At 43.2% G+C, this 22,432-nt stretch overlaps 1 non-coding gene across 1 annotated transcript; it reads right to left on the bottom strand.

Annotated features, from left to right (window-relative positions):
* Nucleotides 1-5,512: 5,512 nt before the first annotated feature.
* Nucleotides 5,513-5,583, bottom strand: trnag-ccc (transfer RNA glycine (anticodon CCC)). Its single transcript has one exon. It is a non-coding gene; the product is annotated as a tRNA-Gly (tRNA).
* Nucleotides 5,584-22,432: the final 16,849 nt, after the last annotated feature.

The following is a 22,432-nucleotide window of genomic DNA, read 5'->3' as shown; positions in this document are numbered from 1 at the left end:
TCCCACATATACTTCTGAACATGTTGTGAAATACATTTCAAAATATACAGAATTTGGCAAAAAATGGAATTGTACATGTAGAAAAAAATATTTTGAGCAAATATTTTTAGATATACTAGCATATATCTGCTGTAAGGAAGAATGTATTAGCAGTGTCTAAAACATATTTCAAATTTGGTATTTTTGCTGTGTGGGAAGGCTGACTGGAATTGGAATTTCAATAATTTTTTTTCAATATTGCATTTTTTTTTTACACTTAAATAGCAGTGGAACCGGGTTTGTCGATTAAATAATGATGTAGCCTAAAGACTTTTTTCTTGCGGATGGGTTTTTCCCTGATGCAGCTACATTGTAAGCACACTAAGCCTGTTAATTCACTTCAGCCCAGCTGATGGCTAATGGCTCCAAAAGTTTGATTAAAATAAGGTAACACAGCTACTGATAGACACTGTGAACAAAGCCCCTTCTATCATCTTGGCAAGGGGCTAAGGACTTTAAAACTCAGCATCTAATTCAACTTAAATTAAACTTGAAATTAAAATTGAACATCTAATACCACAAGGGACAAGCAGCTACTGTTCAGTCTTTCTGAAGGAGTTGGTAGCAGCTGTAGAAGACTTCCATCATGCGTGCATAACCTGCATTAGCACTGATGTGACCAATGCACTGTATTCTTTCGCAAATGTTATAAACTAGAACTCAATATGTGCACCACAGTGAGCATGGTGTAAAAAGAGAGTCTTCCTTGATGGCTCCATCTGTAAGTTTGACCTTCCCAGCAGAGCATTTCCCAGGACAGACCAAGGCTCTAATGCCTTTACAATTCAAGTCTAATTCAAGTTGAATCGGGTGCTGAGTGTGCCTCCCTGCTGAGACGGTAAAGTGATTGAAAACCTCCCAGGGAGAAAACCTCGATTTCACAAATCGACCGGAATTCGTAATGAATCGAGCCCTAATCTCTTCCTCTGTCTTAAAACGGCAGACTAAAACAAAGACACACACACACTGGAAGAAGAACCCAGATAGACACCGAGACAGAAACAAACCCAGGGTATCCAGGCCATGTAAACAATACACAAACACAACTGCAACACACACACAACTGCAACAACAACATCCTCACAAATGGCAGCCCTTTTATTTCTTTCTTTCTTTCAGTTTTGCTTTCATCATTTTCCCCCTCTATTCAGCGAGCTGCGGAGCTTTTCAGGGAGTAAAACCCCTGGTCTAATTACACATGCAGAATGTAGCCCACTTTTGGCTCCGGCTAATGTCCGTAAAACTGCTTCCATAAGGCTCTGAAGCTTTTGCTCGGCTGCACAATGAGGATGCATGTTACTCAATCTCTTTTGTTTCAGCAAAGCGCGCATCATGCATACGTGTGGATGTGCAGATACAGAAACAGGCACACACACACACACACACACACACACAGTGGCCCTTTCTCATGCATGCTAATGCGTTGTGTGCTCTTGAATGCGCACGCACCCACTCACATCAAACATATGCATCATACACCCAGCACCCAAGTCAGCTATACATCCCGTATATCCTATAGTGAATAAAAGACATTTCCGAGGGTGCAGATGCTGAGAGTGAGGCTGGAAAACACACACACACACACCTTTGAGTAGCAGAGGATGGTAGCGCTTTTGAAGGAGTACAACTGACTTTCTATACATAGAGAATGAAAGATGCCACGGTGAATCAAACGCTGTTTGAACTGCAGCATCCTATCATATACCGAGTGTGTAAACATTGTGTCACACCGAATCCGCTCGTGCCGCAGCAATGGAGATCGCTGCGTTTTTCACTCTTTTCTCTAAGAATCTGCATTTTCAGTGGAATTTTTCTCAGAGTCCCAAACTAGTTTCGCAGGCTGTCGAGGAGGTTCGAAATTGACTCTATTTTTAGTCTATTAACATATGGCCTACAGCCTTCTCTTCAGCCTATCTTCCATGGCAGGCTGCATAGCCTGACATAGCCAGGAGCGGGTTACAGAATTATAATGCTCCATTCAAAAACCCCATCATCTGATCTGCAGAGGAGCAGGACCCATTTTAATCTTACTGCCAATCCAACTTTGTGACCCAGTCTGCAAACCTCTGATATATGTAGGTTATGGATGGGTGTTGTTTCTCTCCTCTGTCCGTCTCGCCACTCATCTCCCTCCGCCTTGCTGTGGCGGAGTCCTGCTGTGAGCCTGGATTAATATTTCACCATTGTTGTACTAGGGATTTGGGTGTGTGTGTGTGTGTGCATGTGTGTGTGTGAGAGAGAGAGAAAGAGAGAGAGAGGGTGTGCTCTCATGTAGGTATGCATGTGTGTGTGTGTGTGTGGATGCTCATCTGCATGTGTGTGTATGTGCAGACTCATCACTGCAGCGTGGTGGCTGCTGTACTGCGTTTGCCTGATTGCTTCTGTGTATGCTTTCTTGCACTTGCGTGGGTGTATGTGTGTGTGTGCATGTGTGTGTGTGTGTGTGCATGGAGTGTGTGTGGCTTTACTGTACAAGGGGGGCTGGGCCATCATGACTTTACCAGGTCAAAGGACAGCATGCACTTGATCCTGAATAACAAGCCCTGCAGTCCAGCCTCTCTACAACGGTACATACACAAAAACAAACAACAAACACCATGCTGACTGTTTTTTTCAAATCTTGCATCATATGTAGTGCCAGTGATTGACTGGTTGTGGCATTTGCCATTACTTTTTGTGCAATAGACTGTGGGGCTGTAAAGTAAAGGTTTCTATATCATTCTTCTCTATTACTATATGGCATTTTTATAGCGCTATATTCCCAACTTGTGCAACTTTGATGGTGTGGGCCAAGAAAAAATATGATGTGCCAAGAAGGTGTGTGTGTGTGTGTGTGTTCATGAGCACAGCTATGAAATCACTACTACAAAGTGTAATAAATCTTTACTAATTATGCTAAATCTGATACTAGAGGATTCTTTAGATATAGGAGATTCTGTATTACAGGATGTCTGTTGTTCATGTCAACAAGACTGAATGTCACCTATTAATGAATTGCTCTATCAATATATCAATATATATCAATATAGTTATTACTAATTTGTGATGCTGCATATTTTATAGAAAGAGAATAGATCATTGTATGCGACTTAGCAGCTCAGAATATTTCACATTGAGTCATAAAACCTGATATCATTTAATGAATAGTGCACATTGCGTCTCCCTCAAGAATTGCCAGTTGGTAATTGAGCGATTTCTCCTCCTCCCGCTCTATAATGGGCTTGTCATGCTGTGCTGCTCAATGCGTCTTCAAAAGGAACCAACTCTCTGTGGCTCAGAGGCGAGGCCTGTAAACTAGGTCGCCAGAATGAGCCAAGGAATTTTACAAGACAGGAAAGAAAGTTTTTTGGGGGGGGGGGCGGGTTTGGGGGATGGAAAGGAGTGCATTCATTATTAAGGTGTAATGGCTCAGGCCTGAGCGAATGCTTCTGGTTTCGTTTATTTGGGTCTGGGGGAAAACACTTCCAGAATGTAGCACGTCCACAACGCTAAAAAGCCATTCACTTATTTAAGAGACACGTTTCCATCATTTGTCTTGTGGGTTATGTGAAAACTATGGCAGCGTTCAAGGGTAAGATGAGGGTGAAAACACTGGGGAGGAACAAAAACAGCACAGAACGTTCCTCTGGCAGCCTAACCAACACATTCAGACGACTCTTATCATGGCTGCGAGTCAGATGAGGGCATATTTTAACCCATGAGGCCTTGTGCATGAACATTCAAATGCTGCACACTGAACATAAGCCTTCTGTGCGAGAGAGGCGGAGGATAATGATGATGCTATTTCCCCCCATCTCCATCCTTTTCTGTCTGCTTGACATAGCAACCCTTGCATAAAAAGGTGTCACACCATTAAAAGTCCCCTCTCTCTTCCTGCCTAATGCTGGTGGTTCAGAGGGGGGGTTTCTTAAGTGTGTGTGTGTGTGTGTCTCTAATGGTGTGAGACAGGGGGGTTCTTGCATGTGAGGATAATAGCCTGGCTGAGTGTCAGACATAGGAACCATTTACATTTGACGAGGTGAGATCCCCTGGGCCTTTTCAACGTGCTCCGGTCAAACACATAGCACACATTGCTGTGTGTGTGTGTGGACATACATTTGTGTGTATCTGCGTGTGTGTGTGTGAGTGAGAAATAGGGCGAGTACTTTTGTGTGTGCGTAAGTGTGCTGCAGTAGCGTTTCTCTTATGCTTGTCTATGCATGTGACCAGTGAAACACGGCACCCTTGGGCCCATAATTCGACTGCAATTCTCCATTAAGACTCAGACCCGCATGTCTAAGTCATGAAATATGTACACAGCGACTCTGTAAGCAGTTTTGTCATAAGCCCAGCCCTTTGTGTGAGTGTATGCGGGTGGATGAGGGTGTGTGCCTGCAAGCATGCATGGGCGTGTATGTGTGTGTGTGTGTGTGTGTGTGTGTGCGTGCACATGCATGCACGTGAGTGTGTAGAAAGGATGTAGATGAATTATAGAGAGGCATTGGCTTTCGGGGCTCGGGCCAACAGGGAGAGGCAGCCGGCTTTAGCTCCAGCTGATGAACATGGCATACTGTACATACAGTATTTACATACTTTGACCTGATTCCATACCATACACCCAGCCTGACTGATACTGTGACAGAGTGATGTAGTTACTGATACACAGGCCATCCACTTGAGGGATTCCCCTAACTTGCTAGTGTTCCCACTGCCTCTTAGCATTGGGAAGTTAGTAGTTTTTGCCATTTTATACTCTGCAAACAGCACAAACAGACAAATATGTAAAAGTCAAGAATGCTATCTAATAAAACAGCAAAATAGTTATTCAGATTTGGCTCTTTAAATGTAAAAATATGTGGTTTGGATGGGAATTTACTGGTGGGACGGACAAGTATGTTCCCTGTCAGTGTGGTTTTCCCACATAGCTTCGCCTGTGGTTGCGGGATCAAAAGGTGCAGGGAAGCAAATGGGAGAATTCTCATGTGAAACAGCAGAGGCTAACATGCGACTGGTTAATTAAATGGCTGAGAGGTGAACAGACATTATGTTGTATATTTTAAACATTTTGCTGATGCATGAAAGTGGTGGAACAAGAAGCCGCTGTACCTGAAAGAAGCATGTCGTGAGGCTGAGCTTTTCCAGAAATCAAGGCACTCTTGTATGGAGAGGATGAAAAAATGTCTCACCTTATATCTTATGCCTTTTTCATTTGGCTGATACACTTATCCTTGAGAGACAGTAAGTGCAGCAGTAGAATAAGTTAATACCCAGATTACCAACATTAGAAGCAAGTGCAAGGATCAAAGCCACAGTGCTCAGGAAATGAAACGAACAAATAGTTTCTTAAATGATCAGTAGACAAGAGCTGGGTGAAGAAATAACAGCCAGGAAGAATGTACAGGAGTTTATTTTGTTAACAACACTCGTGCCAACCAGAGGAGAAAGACAGGAAGATTTGATGGAGGAGGAGGATGATGAAAGTTTTCTAAAGATCTGCACCGCCCGGGAATCGAACCCGGGTCACAAGAATGGGAATCTTGTATGATACCACTACACTAGCGGTGCTGCTGGGAGGCAAAGTAATGGGGGGAGGATAGAATCGAGGAGACAAGGAGAGCTGAGGGTGAAAAAGAGGACATTAACATAGGAAAAGGAGTGGAGCAAAGAGGGTCAAAGAAGAAGAGGATTACAGAGAAAAAAAGAAAGAGGAAGCAAAAGACAGAGGGGGTCCCATGTGAAAAGACTTTAAGAATTCCAATTTGACTTTTCTGTGTTTTGCATGGAAATGAAAAGTCATTAAGCTCTGGGTGAATTCATATGAGATATTTCAAGAGGCAAGTGGTCATATCTGTGTAGGGATTTTGCAAATATTTTTCCATGAGGCAGTGGTAGAGAAAAGAGTAGCTTTGACAATGTGAGAAAACACGTGCTACAGTCTGTGCTACAATGGTGTAATGTACTGTATGTGCGTGTGTGTGTGTGTGTGTGTGTGTGTGCAGCACGTGGGTACTGAAGGAAACAGGTCTGGTGAATGTGGTGAGATTCTGAGTGTCTGAGTCTAGATGCAGTTTTGAAGGTACTCAAAGATTAGCAGCATCAAATTTCAACATTCAACTTGTGTCTCTGGAGAGAGCGGTGCAGCCTCGACTGAAACATAGCAAGTCTACATATCTGCCAATTCACATAAAACAAGTAGTTTTATGTGAATTGTATTGAATTAAAACGGCTGACTGTAAGTCATGTGCCCCAATATTGGATTGCTTCAGGCCATATGTTTTTATAAATAATGACGTAGAATGTCAAATAAATTCTGATGTAGTGACGTTTGCAAACCAAAGTCTGTCTATAAATTATCTGTCCATCTTGACCTCCTACAAATGTCATACGCACTGTTCTCACTGTTGCTCCCATGTATAAATCTCCATTGTGGCTGTGTGACCATTAGTTGGTGTGTTAGAACATTGCCAAGTGCATTTCTTTCTTTGTTTTTGTATTTGGACAGGATGAACTATGTCTGATATTAGCTGAAGATCAATAACAACTTGACTTGCCCAATACTAATCAATTCTTCAAAGACTCTTTCCATTTTTCTTATGGATGTGTTTTTACTGACATAAGTGACACTGTAATAACTTGTCAAAACGAAATAAAATGCCCCTCAGTCTAATAACTGTACAGATAATTTAATAACATCACATAATAATATGAATCAGTAATTATCACTTACAGTAATAAGGGCTGTAACATACATTTAACTCATGTAATAATAATATATATTGACTAATTATGTAATATCCTTTTTAGTCAATATTATTGTTACAGTTAAAAATATGTTACACCCCTTATGAAGTAATCGTCGTGTAATGTAATAATGTGATTTTATTACATTATCCATCAAGTTGTTACATTAAGGTTTTTTTTACTGTTCAACCCATTTAGAGAGACATTTTATTACATTTTGACAAGTTATTAAATTCTCCAGCAGTTATTACATTACCAGTTGCTACAAGCCTAACCCAGTTGATGAAAACACACCAAATTTGCATTTTATTTTTTGCAGCATGTCGAAATTCCCTTACATTTATCTTGACAGTTGGATAGAAACACGGCTATTGACTCAACAAAAGAAATGACTCATCGATCAAATTGGGACGGTATAATTGTTAGGATTAGATCAGCCAGATGAGGATATTTCTTCATTTTAAAAATTCAACAGTGGTGTTTTCTCTTCTTTCCTCTGTGCTGCAGTGACAACCCGTACTTATATATGTAATCGGGGGTCTTGTGTAAGGGCCTCTGTATCTGAACGTCTGTTTTGATTGGTTTGGCTCGCAGCAGCCTCTGCCAGATGACCTACAATTTCCCTCATTATGCAGGAGAAATGGGGGTACTCAGAGGGGAAAGGGTGATTAGAGTAATGATTATAGTAAACCTCTTTCATATTGGTCTGCTGGGCACATGAGAGGAGAAGGGGGAAGTGGGGGATGTGGAGGGGTGAGAGGATGCAGGGGTTAAAAGGAGGATGAGAGGAGAAGAGGGGGTGCAGATGTAAAGAGAGAGAGGAAGAGAGAGAGAGAGAGGGTGATAATGGGAAGAGGAGATTCAACGAAGCCTGCAGAGGTTAGAGAGCGAAGGAAGATGGAACATAAAAACGCAGGAGGAGTGAAAACATAGGAAAGAGCTTGTTGGTGGAAATCAAGAGAAGATAGATGAGCGAGAGATGAGCAGAGATCGCTGGTAAGAGCTAGAAAAGAGGAGGAGAAAGAGATAAAGACAGATTATGGTGAACTGTTGTTGACTCCAGGCTTACAGCTGCTTGATTGTTCATCTGCCTGTGTGTCCCACAGACTATTGGACACAGGACCAATCCTCTTACATGTACCCCGACCTGGGGCCGTCTAATCCATGGCCTCTTTTTCCCAGTCCACCCTGCGCACCCATGGAGAACTGCAGAGTTTTACCCAACCTGGCTCAATTATTAATCGAAAATCCCTTCACTGGAAGCAGTTGCTGTAGCTGTAGAGTATAGTAAGAGAGGGAATTGTACTGGGGTTTTTTTTGCCAATTCTGTTGGTGCCATTGTGCTGAAGGAAATTGATTGTTCCTAGAAAATAAACTAGAAAATAATCTTTTTCAAATAGTAATTAGTCTCTGCTCTCACCTCACCTCTGATTAAAACTGACCAATCAACTCCACCAATACTGATCAAGCTGTTGCTTCACTAATAGGATCCAGTGTGGAGACAACAGCTTTGGGTAAATGGACAAAACATCAGTTATCCACTTCTGTCCTCCTCCGTCTTTTGCCATCCATTTCTATGCAGGTGAAGGAAATACACATTTCAATATTTTGTGGATCCCTCTCTTGTCTCCAAATCTGACCGTCACCAAGAAGTACATATCTGCTTCAACTCTGATGAACAGTTTGATGGTGGAAAGCCTGGATGATATCTGCTTGTCTCTGCTAACATCTTAACATCTGTGATTCAGAGTCAGGAGTGTAAAGGTTTCGTGGCACACAGCATGCATCACACCGCTGTTATTCACACATTACTGTAATTCCTTCGCTGCATTGTATATACACTTCCTAGTTTTTTTTAGTACAGCACTGTCCGCTGACTCACATAGTGGTATTTCCACAGAGGTGTATTCAGGCATATCGTGAATCATCCAGCGTACTTTTCCTCTGCTTACTTCCATGCGAGTAGCTTTCAGACTCTCATGCTCTCTCTCGAAAAGACAGGATGACATAAAATAAAGATCTGTAAGCTTTGAACAGAAGTGTGACACATCAGTTTCTGTCCAAGCGATTTAACATACGGTGCTTTCTGATCAAAATGGCCTCATCTGGCAAAACTTTCAAACGTTTCAAAATAGATTAGGCAGACAAAAGCTTTGGCTCGACTGATGTGTTGGCAGCACAGCCAGCATCCTAAAGAACACAATGGTGGCTGAAACTGAATGTTTCGTGAAGTGCCAGCTTCATAAATGGTTTTCCCAGACTAGACTATGGCTTATACACATACAGTAGGTAGTGGGTGTGATGAATTTTGTGGCTTAATCATCGCTGGAAACCATTGGAAACCATTTAAAACCCCTCATGAGTATACATATGTACTAAAGAACTGCTATTACTCTTCTTCATTTTGACGTATCTATGTGAACTTCAGAGGGAGCAGGAAAAGAATAATGTAAAATTATTATTTTTCTTAGAGGAACCATAGACATAATTAGTCAGCTGACTTAATTGTGTTATCCTGAATGTTAAAATACTTTATGTTTGTTGGTATATTGTACTTTACTGTAATATAGGCCTATCAAATACTTCCATGCCCGAGTCTATATAATGTCATTGTCCTCTCCTTCTTTCTTGCTTCCTAGCCATGAGCCTAAAGGTATTGAGCAAAACCAGAAAGTTACACAAAATGAATTAAACTGTGAAGTAATGTTCGTTACCCTCTTGACACGGTTATCGGTTAAATAATTCCACTAACGTCACTTAGACAGCACAGGTAATAACGTGACCTACCGTTAAGGTTTGCAGGACAGCAGAAGATGTGGATGTCTGTAAATTGACGGCAAAGAGTGTGGCTCTGTGGGATTCAATATGCCATTATCAGTGTATGAGACTGAATGTGGCGTTTAGCCCATAGGCGAGAGGCCATCTCTTAGTCAGAGACGCCCTCTAGAGGCCATCTCACAAAGCGACATCTCACTAAGCGTTACCTGACTGACTGACTGACTGCCTGACAGACTGACTGACTCACTGACTGACTGACTGACTGCCTGACAGACTGACTGACTGACTGACTGACTGACTGACTGCCTGCCTGACAGACTGACTGACTGACTGACTGCCTGACTGACTGACTGACTGACAGACAGACTGACTGACTGACTGACTGACTGACTGCCTGCCTGACAGACTGACTCACTGACTGACTGCCTGCCTGACAGACTGACTGACTGCCTGCCTGACAGACTGACTGACTGACTGCCTGCCTGACAGACTGACTGACTGACTGCCTGCCTGACAGACTGACTGACTGACTGACTGACTGACAGACTGACTGACTGACTGACTGCCTGCCTGACAGACTGACTGACTGCCTGCCTGACAGACTGACTGACTGACTGACTGCCTGACAGACTGACTGACTGACTGACTGCCTGCCTGACAGACTGACTGACTGACTGCCTGACAGACTGCCTGACAGACTGACTGACTGACTGCCTGCCTGACAGACTGACTCACTGACTGACTGCCTGACTGTCTGACCTGAATCAGCCTTGTGATGCCCTCGGCTGCACCGTGGCAAAAACGAATCAAATCTGGATCAAATCTCACATTACAGGTGTGATACTTCCTTGCCCCAAGTCAATGACGTCATTGTCCACGCCATCTTTCCTCCCACGATAATGAAACAGGAAGTTTATGAGGTCAGGTCACATGGGCAGGAGGTGGAAGGGACTGTAATAACTAGTGTATGTGTGTGTGTGTGTGTGTGTGTGTGTGTGTGTGCTTTCATTCCTTTGTGCCTACTCATGTCCACTTAACCTCTGCATTCTCATCAAAACACAGTCTGAGTCAGCAGCACAGTGGTCAAAGACAAACAGAAGTAGTAGCATTGTTAATGGCATATTATCGATCCCTCCGGTGGGAAAGACTTTTAACACTGTATCAAAACTTCTTACTCACTCACTGTGCGATACACACCCTCTTTCTTCCTCTCTTAAAACATTCTTCTCTTGTCCGCTCGCTAAAAACTATTTTCTTACTAGGAGGTGGCAGTTCAATCATTTTCTACATTGTTCATTTGTTTCTCAGCCATTTCTTTTACTGGAACGGCTGCTATTCATACACCGCAATGTAACCTGAGGCAGAACAGAGGCGAGGTGTGGAATTTCACTGGCGAGAGTGTGTGTCTATGTGTGTGTGTGTGTGTGTGTGCGAGAGAGACATGGTTGCACGGCTTTTCTGATCAGCTCCAGGCGAAGGAGAGCTAATATCACAGCGTGTTGGTTTCTGTTCCTGGTCAGGAGTTGCTGCAGGTTAGTACAGCCTGTCATGCTGTCATCATCACCACACTGCAGCCGTGTTCTCTCCGCTGCCTCGCTCCTATTCCCACGTCACTGAAGCCAGGTCAGAGATCTGATCCAGCAAACACAACTGCTCCTCATAAAACACAACACATTCACATTTTAGCACTTGTTTACTCTGTTTCTCAAAATTTAAAAAAAACGTATCGTCTTTGCCACCTACTGTATATAATATGTGATTTTTTATTGATTCTCATAGGTAAATTGTCTTTTTGATCGTCCTCCTCGACAAGGGGGTCAAAGGTCAGGTTCAGCTACAGCAGCCACAAAGCTAGGAGGGATTCAGTGTCTTGCTCAAGGACACTTCAGCAGGGTGGATGCTTGCCAACAGAGGGACTTGAACCCCTGGTCCTCTGGTTGAAAGATGGTCTCTCTAACCTTTCTTCCTTCTTTCTCGTTCCCTCCCTTGTTTATCCGCACTGCATTATCTCTGCACTGCAAAGAAATATCCATCTTAACTTAAGCACTGATTCTTAAAATCCAGTTTTTCTTAAAAAAAAGTGAACAAATCTGTCAAAGGGTCGAGACAATGCCACTTTTTCCCCCAATGCAAATCATTTTGATTCAATAGGTTTCAATAGGTAAGTGTCATTTTCTTGACACTAGCAGAATGATATGCTTTATTGTCTCTGTTTTTTGAAGGCACTGGCACTAGTTTGGCGAAAATTCCTGTGAAGCTGCAGTTCCGAGTGCTTCTGTTGGGTTCCTGTATGTGGAGACATTTGCAGAAGGTGCTCTTTGGTTTAAAGTTGTTGATCTCCCTGAAAAAGTACTTCTTCAAGCAATAAATTAAAAGCCTTAATAGCATGACTAGTTCAAAACAAAATATTAAAACCAACTCCAGTGTCAACATCAGGGAGTAGCACATCAAACTCTTAAGAAAAAATAAGATTTAAGACTGTGAATATGAGACTGCATGGCTCGTTCAGATGGATGTTTTTTGCAGTGTGTCTCTCTCCCGTCTCTCACTTTTATCTTTTCACCCTAACTGAGCTGTCAGCTACTTCAAATCTTCTCCACCTCTGTCTCTCTCTCCCTCTCACATGCTCTCCCAAAAAAAATTTTTTCCAACCCGCGCTCCAGCACACACACACACACACACACACACACACACACACACACCCACACATTACATAGAAACTGAATCACCTTTGGCCTCCGTCACTCTGACGTCAGTAAAGCTGACGGAAGAAATCAACCCCCCAACATGTGAGTTGGAGTAAACACACACACACACACACACACACACACACACACCCAAACAGCCCCCCCCCCAGGTAACAGGGAGTGTACCTGAGGCTGTCTTTGGTGTCTTATCAGCCCTAAATCCTCCACTGTCTGTACTCCCAGACAGAAAACACACAACAGACGCAACGCTTGTGCAACATCTGAAGAGGCGACGCAATAAACTTCCTATTTTGTTGTAAGTTCTTCCCCTTCTTTGTCTGCGCCTGCTGTTTCACTTCTCATTTCCATCTGTCTGTCAGTGGTTTGAACGGGCTTGTTCCAGGTCGGAGCTCCATGAGTGTGAGCTTGCGGGCTGCGTAGCTCACATAGCTGTGATGCTCTGGTGTTTGACAGACATCTCCTCGGAGGCGCAGACAGTGGAAGAGAGGTCTAAATATGTCTTTACGTGGGCAGCGGTGATGGAGATGATACTAATGAGCAAGTTGTTAGCGTCACGGTGACTGACGTGCCGGCTGCATCAGCAGTCCTGCCGCCTTTTATGCAATAATATTGCTCGTCATAATTGAGATCGAGTTGCTGCACGCTGATACGGAGCTGGATGCACTTTGGCACAAATTCTATTCAATTCTGCATGTGAAAACATATTGGCGGCAATTTTAAATGTCTGTTAATGTACTGCATGCATGCTTAAAATAACACACACACACACACAAAAACACACACATCCGAAACACGAAAACGGTAAAGCATGCCTCTTGATTAGGGCCCACAATTAAAAATTGATGCTATGCTCTAGTGAGCTCTTGGCTGTATCTGTTGAATATTTGATAAACAGTCTGACTTTTTTTTTTTTTTGTTACATTGGCACTAGTATGATGTCCTGGGTATATGGGACAGGAAGCCACTTTCCACTACTTCCCGTCTGATAACACAGATCCCCTCTGGAAGACCCGGAGGAAACCCCACCAGAGGAGAGAGGGAGGGCGGGGCGGCTGCTTGGTGACAAAACAAAACCAGGAGTGTTTGGGACATTTCGAGAAGAAGCTGTAAAATTGATGCGTTTAGAAAAGCATATAGTTACTCTCACTGCTCGGTTAGAGTGGAAGACATGGAGACAGAATGGGACCTGTCATACATTTGTCTAATCAAGTTGAAGAGATAAAGGAGCAAAGAAAGTGAGGGAGAGAATAACAGAGAGAGAGAGAGAGGGAGATGCTGGTTAGGGGATGATAGACAGTTTAAGAGTGCAGCGGTAAAAAAAACACCCAGACAGCAAGGAAAACATACAAAGATAGCATGGCAGCAACGGTGTCACAAAGATCCAAGGACTTGTTTTGTCTCTGTGAGTATCAGAGAGGAGCAGGAGGAGGGGGCCAGGAGCTGTGTGAAAGACAGAGTGTGTACTGCTGCTGCTGTGTATGTGTGTGTGTGCGTATAAGAGGGTGGGGGGGACTCAGGGGAAAAAGACGGAACTTCGGCTCAGCCTCCTAAAATCCCTTTCATGTGCGATTGGGGCTGTGCCTCTGTCTCCTCGTTATCTCCTCTCACAGGCCGGGTATCGCTTTCTCTGCTCCGGCTGACTCTGTAACCGACACCGAGTCTCGCAAACACAACTTTGGCCTGCTTTCTTCAGCCCCCCCCCCTCCCCATCTCAACTGATTTGAATGAAGTTAATGCCTCAAATAGCGTTCTATCTCACTCGTGTTTTTGACTTTATACAAGAGTCTGCAGAGTAATCGTTACTAAATACAGACTTAAAGTTGGATGGGGTGAAAGGGAAGTGCTGAGGATTAGATGTAACCAATCACATTGCTTCTGCCATTAAGTGATATCTACCAAACCTGATTGTTTGCTGCAGTGATAAAAATGATCTGTAGCAAAGGTACCACATGATTGGCAGCTGGGAGCCGGTGCGCTGCAAAAAATGTCCATCTAAATAGCCATTTAGAGTACTGATTCAAGATTCAAGATTCAATAATTTACCTTGTCAATAAAGTTGATAGGAATTTGCCTCAGTGCAACGCTCAAGATGATAGACCATGCACAAAATACATAAAATACACAGAATACATAAGTCTTCTTCTTCTTGAGTCTTAAAACATGCATTTTTTCTTGAAACAAGTGACAAAATCTGCCATAAAGGTGAGATAATTTCACTTGTTTCTGTTGAAAATCAACTTGTTCCAACAATTTTCTTGAATCAAGTGACATCACCTTGATGCTGGTGCAGTGATCCACCTTATTTCAAGACGTCACTTGAAATGTCACAAGAAAATAAATGAAATTACCTAATGCATCGGCAGATTCTTAACTTTTTAAACAAGATTTTAAGACTCAATGCGTGATAAAATGACTTGTTTAGAGGGACATTTTTTGCAGTGTGCTGCCCAAACATTTAACAGCTTCCCACATTTTGTCATCAGCAAACAGGTGACCAGTATTGATTAATGTTCAAATTGTCTTGGGCGTTCAGCTGTCACAGAAAATGGCAGCATCTCGAGTGAAGAGTTGCTGGAGTTGATTGCAGCGTGAAAAAACACCACTACATTATACACTGATCAGATTGCTGTCCTCTGGTCCACTGCAGATGATCACTGTGCAGCTGCCAAGGTATTGACTGGTTATTGATTAAGTTATTAGGCTGACTTCATCAATGAGGACAGTGATTTGTAAGGCTTTACCAACAGTCACACATCTGTATAATCCTGTTCATCTCTATCTGTCTCCTAACTTGGTGTCTTTGTCTCTTGGTGTCTCTCTTTGTCTCTCTCTCTCTCTCTCTCTTTCTCCCTCGCTCTCCGTCTTCATTTCTGCACCCATGCAATGTCAGTGGCTTACATAAGGACATACAGACAAAAAGAGAGAGACAGACTGAGAAAGAGGGAGACTAAGCCTTATTAAAACATGACGATTGAAGCAGAGATTCAAGGGGAAAAAAACAGGGAAGATGAAAGGAGGACAGAAAAGGGAAAAGAGAATCTTTAATACCGATGAAAGGGAGACACTTGACAGCGTCTGTGTCATATTTTAAGAGGCTCAGTTGGGATGAGGGAGATCAATGTTTTAACCAGGCTCTTCATCCCAGTCATCCAAGTCAGCATATAGAGCAAGAATATATCTGAGCCTTAGATATGAGGGAAAACTAACAAAAACAATGCAAAAAAACACAAAATAGAAAAACTCTTAAAAAGGTGTCAGAGCATGAAAGAGACATTTTACAGGAGCAAGAGAGGACACATTCACATGAACTCCTTTTTGACAGTGTTTTGGGGAGTTTTAGGGTGGATTTTTCCTTTAAGTCACAGTTATATTCACCATAGACTTCAATCAGCAGCCTGTGCCATACACACACACACACACACACACACACTAGCCCCTCCCCCAATGCAAATGCATCTACTGTACACTAATGCAGACACACAGACACCAAAGACTGCCAAATGTCAGCTGGGATCTGGGGCAGATTCCTCGCAGGCATGGCCCAGACGCCTATATGCGGCCAGATGAGGTCCTATATCCAGCCGAGCATGCGGTTACCACGGTGACCCCGGCCTCTCTTCCTCGCCACCAATGAAAAACGCTAAAAAGCCATGGAAGGGGGATTGTGTCTGCGAGACATTTAGTGGAATGTCACATGGTATTACCCTAAACAGAGGGTGTGTTTGTGTGTATGTGTGTGTGTGTGTGCACATGTTTCAGTGGGACATTTAAAGGGTTGGAAAGGGCCTTGTCTGGACGCTCCGATGGGGTAATAAAACACACACTAAGAGACAGGCTTGTTTAATGTCCCTTTATAGGCTGTTTTTATGTGCGTTTGATTTAGGTTTAGTAGCCATTAACAGCAGCACAGAGCGCCTGCGGGCTTTATTGCACTGATGATTACACAGGCTGATTGACTCTCTTTGTAATTTCCAATGTGGATGCATTTAGGCGCTATTTAAATGGACACATGTGGCTCTTACCAAATTTGCTCTTTCTCTCTCTCTCTCTCTCTCTCTCTCTAGCTTAATCCCATGCACACAAAAGCGCAAACATAAACAATCTCTAATATATTCAGTGTAGTTACACATAACCCATCATGCTTTCGCTTCCATGAGCTACTTTGACCTTAAATGCTCATGAACCAATTAAAGGCAACAGTTAAGCATGTTTTCCATAGCCGCTTCACATCTGCTTACTTCAAAGTTTACATAAATTGACTCTTTTTCCACATCATCTGAATATAGGCATGAAAGCACACTAATACCAAAACAAATGAGAGCAAATTTTCTATTTAATAAGCCGCATTGATTTGTTTTGTTTTTTTGTTTGTGTCTCACATGTTACTCTACATCATTCACTTTGCCTTCATTTGCAGCCAGCCTGTCAACTGTAAATCACCGTGTGTTTAATTAAAAGTTTTGCACCGCTGTGTCAGTGTGTGTCCTTCACTTTACAATGAGGGAGTGGTGGGTGCTTGACCCTAAATGAAACTGGGACGGGGAGGGTGGATGGATATTTAGGGAGAAGAGAGATGGATAAAAAAAGAAAATACAGGGAAGGAAAAAGGGAGAATATTGGGAGGAAGGAGGAATGGGGAGAGACAAAGGTGTAAAAATACAAGAAGAGGGGTGAAGATGGGAAGGAAAGGGGGAGGTGGGAGAGGTGGAGAGAGGCAGGAGAGCGGCAGCATGATGGTGGTGGTAAATCTCTCTCCTGGCTGCTGAGGGAGAGGAGAGAGAGGGCCGCCGCCAGATTTATGGCCGCCTGCTGGGGTAATAAGAGAATGGATCGGATCCTCCTCAACCAACCCCCTTCCCAGCGTTATACGGCCCAAAGCCAATATCAGAGAAACCTCACCACTGCTATATGATGATATATTTACACTCTGAGGTCCAGTACATTATGCAGACTGTTTAATCCAGTGTGATTTACAGTGGATATACTTTTGTCATATGTAGGTCAGTGGCTCCTGTCTGTGTCCCCGCAGACCCGGTTCTGCCAACTGTATCAGGTGATTGTCTGCTGCCATGGAGATAAAAACGGAGCTGGCATCATCTCTGGTGTGAGAGACACACACACACAGACAGATACATACAGTGATGGTAAATACAAAGGTGGGTAAACTATGCCTGCCCCGTTGGTGATCATCATAAGGCAAACAACCACCAATATAAACAAAAAATCATTCATGTTTTCAGAAAAACATTGGGTTTTTTTTGTTGTTTTTACCTTAACACACCCTATGCTCCAATAACCCACATCAGTTTGAAATTACTTACATGATGTATACTATGATATTTCATATCACATAGATTTTGTCAGACTAAAAAAGTGGGTAAATGAGTTTAGATTATCTTAGATTTGTTTTACCACTATATCCCTGCATGCATACATACATACATACTCTACATAAATATATGCATACATAAGGGGAAGACTGTATGCAGAGTAGACAGAGGCATTGCAGGCAGTTAGGCTCACTGACTAAAATGTCAGATTGAAAAATGATTGAAGTCGGTGTGTGTGTGTATGTGAGAGAGAGAGAGAGAGAGAGAGAGAGAGACAGAGGGTCAGACAGACAGACAGGCTGTTTTCAAATGTGCACGTGCAGAGAGGCACCTATGGCAAAATGGAGGTGCTATCTAAGCGGTGTAATGGCCAGTGAGATAACCCCCTTCCTTTTTCCTTCTTCCTGTTGATACCAGGCTGTTTCTCTATAGCTCACCCTGCACATCTTCAGGGGCTAAACCAAAACACTGGGAATAACTAGAAATGATAGAGTTGGGTATCCACCCTGCCAAGTGTCACTCAAGGGAAAACTTCTCTTCTCTCACAGAGACGATGGAGAATGTAGATATCATTTGCCTACAGCAGCGTTGTGTTATTTCAGTGAGATATCATCCTATTTGTCGGAGAGATGGCTGCTGCTCACCTAATCACGTGTGTACATGCACTCTTGTTTGTGTGTGTTTGTATGCATGTGTGTGTGTGTCTTGAATTACTCTCACTCAATCTCAATCTACAATCACAGACTGCCTCTAAGCTTCTATTATGTAGAGGCTGCAGGCCCTTGGCTCTTCCTTTTCCGTTTCTAAACTGTTTTCACTGCTCTGTTGGAAAGATCTTGCAGAGAGACTACAATTAAATTAGTATCTCATTTTGGCAGAGCATTTTCATTTTTAGTGCACATGTTATTGCTCCATAGAAGCTCATGAACAGTCAACCACCGGTATTGGTTGCTTTAGGCACCCGTAGTCACCACCACTACTCCAAAAATGTACTTTTGTTTTGAAACCTCAGTCTAAAAATGTCATTTCTAACACAGAAAAACAATGTAAAGTAGCTCCCAGTAGAATTATGTCATCCTGATCCAAAGACAGACTGATCTCAGTTTGTAATTATGGATATGGTGCCTCATGTTGACAGTGACCCTCCAGGCAGCTATTGTTGGAGGTTGGCTTCTCCTGGTGTCTGGTGGTCTAAAAACTAAAGAAAATATTCTCCCAAAGGGAAATATCCATGTAACAATGTGAATGCACTGGTGGTTTCATTTGACTAAGCCTCCGTTTGGTGATGACATCGGCGTCCTGTGACACGGGATCAAACAAAAATCCTCTGGCTACTTGAGACGAAACATTCAATTTGACATTCATCCTGACAGCAGACTGGCATCGAGTTCTGTGCTGAGCTGTGTTACGAGGGCAGTTCGTACAATTGACAAAAACCATCGTGTTTTTCGGCCGCACGAGCCTTCATCAGGGTCCCTTCACTATATTAAAGCTTTCTCAATTGTCCTCCAAGAGCAGCTGAATTCCTTTTCATTCCTTTGCTTATTTCTATTCCTGCACCTTGGTGGAGCCGTAAGGTTGCGGCAGATTTTTGCTCTTCGTAAACTGTTACCAGCAGAATCAAATTGGAGGCTACAGGTCATGACACACAGGCACTTTGAGGCAACACAGACAGCCAATTTTATCAAGAATTATGACCAATCGTTTTTTCTATTACACTTTCATGCCTTACTGCTTTTGTCCCAGTTACAACATTGCCCATATCCGCTGCCCATGCGTTGCGCGCGCTCTTGTTTTGAGATTCCGCTCTAAAGCGGCCGATGGGTTGTGACTCTGTTGACCTTTAGCGGGGCCGTTAACATGACACACAGCCTTGACCCCCTCAGACAGCATTGTCACTATTAGCTGGAAGCGAGGGAGATATATTGTTCTGCTAACACTCCTACAGGGGGAGGAGGAGGAGCGGGAGGAGGAGGACAACATAAAGTATGAAGTGATCAGATATCTGGGCTGAAGTCGAAGTAGCTGTGAAAAATAAGGATAGGGGAGACACTTGTACTGCAAAAAGTAGACTATTTCTTCATGCTAACAGCTGCAAAGATGATAATGCATGCATAGGTTGTGTAATAGTAAGTATGGCTGTACAATTCATGCACACTTAGAGCAATGCATTTCAAGTGGATACACTCTCCCTCGGGCAAGAATGGAAAAAACATCAATACGTGCCAGCATATAGGGGAGGAGCAGAAACCCTGTCAGTTGCACATAACATGGGCAGATGTGACAATACACAACTATTAAATATGCACACACACATATGCCAAATATGGAAATCTCAAATATCACAATTGTATTTTTAGCCCCTTAGCAAGGGTGTTGCCTCCTATTGTTCAGCACATAACATATTAACTGTACCACAGCCTATGTAGACATTTTTTGTGAAATGCGAATGAAAATCTTTGAGAAAAGTGGTTATGTTGTTGGTGCAGAAGACAGTTATTATATCAGTCAACACTCACAGACCTAATACACTGCAGATCAGAACAAAAAAACTCAGAATCAAGTATTCAATTTCAAAAGTGCAAAGACATTAGCATGTCTTGTTTAAATGAGGCTCCTTCATTCCCCTTTGCTTTCGATGAAATACTACCACAAAGTGCCCTCGGGTCAAAAGGTTAGGTACTTTCCTGAAACTGACAAGCTGTGTGTGTGTGTGTGTGTGTGTGTGTGTGTGTAGAGGGTATGGAGACAGGGTGGGGGAGGGATCCACCCCTCACAAACTGTCAGCAGTCATAAACGATGCTGCGGTTTCTCTTTACGACATGACGCTGTTGCCCGAGGAAGGACAGTAGAGCGAGATCATTTCGCAACTTCTGAGTATGAATGTGTGTGTGTGGCTGGGTGTGATTTAGAGGCGTTGGGTGGGGTGGGGCGGGGTGGGGTTGGGGGTGGCGGGGAGTTGTCTACTTGCTATGGGCTTTATGGGTGCTTGTCCTAATCAACCTCCTGCAACAGCTTCACTTTTACAAGCTGTCATTTAAGCCGACTTTCATGATGCTCTGCAGGTTATTGACCTCCTGCATGCCTGCCCAAGGTTAAACTACTGGGCTTGTGAGCATAAAGTGTCTTAGAGCAGGAGTGTGTGTTTTTCTTCTGACAGCACCATGCAACTGGTCAGGTAATCTGAATACTGGTGCAGCATGAGCTCTCCTGTTCCTACATTCTAAAACTAATGATGGGGTAACTATGGTACAAAGGGAAAAAAAGTTCTGTATAGAGCTAAAACAAACCAGCAAACCAAACGCTTTATAACGCTCTATAACAAAAACAAAGACTCATATTCGTTCACATTCACACACTTTCACTTTCACTCAGCCAGGTTCATTGAGTCGGCTCCTAGCACTGTCTCTTCTCTCATCCGAATCTTCCGTGTGATGTGATTTGACGTTTCTTCTTGTTTCAGAAACCTCTCTCATCATCTTGCCATTCAAATGAGCCTCGACTGACATGTCAGTGTCCATTGCCTGCTTCTTTTGTAAGAACAAAGTCGTGGCAACACTACACTACACCAACATCAGCCTCAATTCTCATGGGGAGAAGCACGCATACCCGCGCACACACACACACACACACACGCATCCTCGGGGTTTCCTGAGGCAACATTCGCTGCTGTCAGTCCATCACCTGGATTATGGTTGACTCTTACTGCCACTGTTGTGTTTTGTCCTTTCTCCAAAGTGATGGGTGTTTGACACGCTCACGTCTCAAGGGGCCAGGAGGTTAGAGCAGGAGACGATGGGATTTAGAAAAAAACCTCTTTTGATCTCTGGTTTGTCTCTGCTCTCTTGAGTTCTTTGTTTCTTCATTCGTCTCTTTCCCTCCCGCTATTTCCCCCTCACATACACACAGACACACACTTTCTCTCTCTCCATGTCTGCCAGTCTTTAGTTTGTAACTTATTGCCTTTCTTTCTCTCTTTGTTTGTTTCAAGCCCACTATGCTTTCTTGTTTTCCTTCTTTGTCTCTCCCACTGTCTTGCTCTGTATCTGGGTGCTGTTGCCTCATCACACGGACCCCGAAGCCGAAAACCACCAAAGGGGAAACAATATATGAATACCGCCGCTTAAACCTCCTCAGTGCATTGCCGTGTATGCTTCTGTTTTTGTGCTTGTTCTTTGTGTGCATACACAGAGAGATGGGGGTTGCACTTTACTTTAGGTGACAACATGGTTTTCTCACTTTGCTACGGATTAATTAGCCTTGAAGATCAAACAGCCAACAGCTAGCGCATGAAAAAGCCATCAGCCCTTTTCCCCCCAGAAACAATTAAGATGCTCCCAATCTGTCTAGTATTCATGGCCTTGTACCATCTGACTGGCCCGCCATCAGACACCTTATCGAGGGTACAAAGGTATCTCTCATGGGAATATTCCCCATCTGCTTATCACAGTGAAATCAGTGGCACATCATGTTTACTGGACCCATTGTGTCAGAGGTGAGGTGTTTCACACTCAACCCTGCAATGTGAATTCAACCAACATCTGGTTTGATTTTGGATTTGGATAAGAGCCTCGATGAAAGATACGAGTGCAGAAGTGCGATAAGATGCTGATTAAGATGTGTGAGTGAGTGCCGTGTCAGAAGCTGTAGGTCTGATGCCCGGAGGTCTCAAATCCTGATGAGATGAGATGAATCAGATTAGATCAGATCAGATCAAATCAGATCAGATCAGATCAGATCAGATGAAACTTTAATGATCCTGTGTGGAAACTACATAATTGCAGCAGCAGAATGAAAGTCAAATAATCAACAAATCAAGACTATATAGGTACAGTTAGCAAAAAGCAGAGTAAGATG

The sequence above is a fragment of the Centroberyx affinis genome, unplaced genomic scaffold, assembly GCF_046629955.1.
Source record: "Centroberyx affinis isolate AG114_WGS23_722 - 3 ecotype Tasmania unplaced genomic scaffold, CSIRO-AGI_Caff_v1 ptg002675l_1, whole genome shotgun sequence".
NCBI lineage: Eukaryota > Metazoa > Chordata > Actinopteri > Beryciformes > Berycidae > Centroberyx > Centroberyx affinis.
Note: the sequence above shows the minus strand (reverse complement) of the source record. Positions and strands in the feature narration are given on the sequence as shown.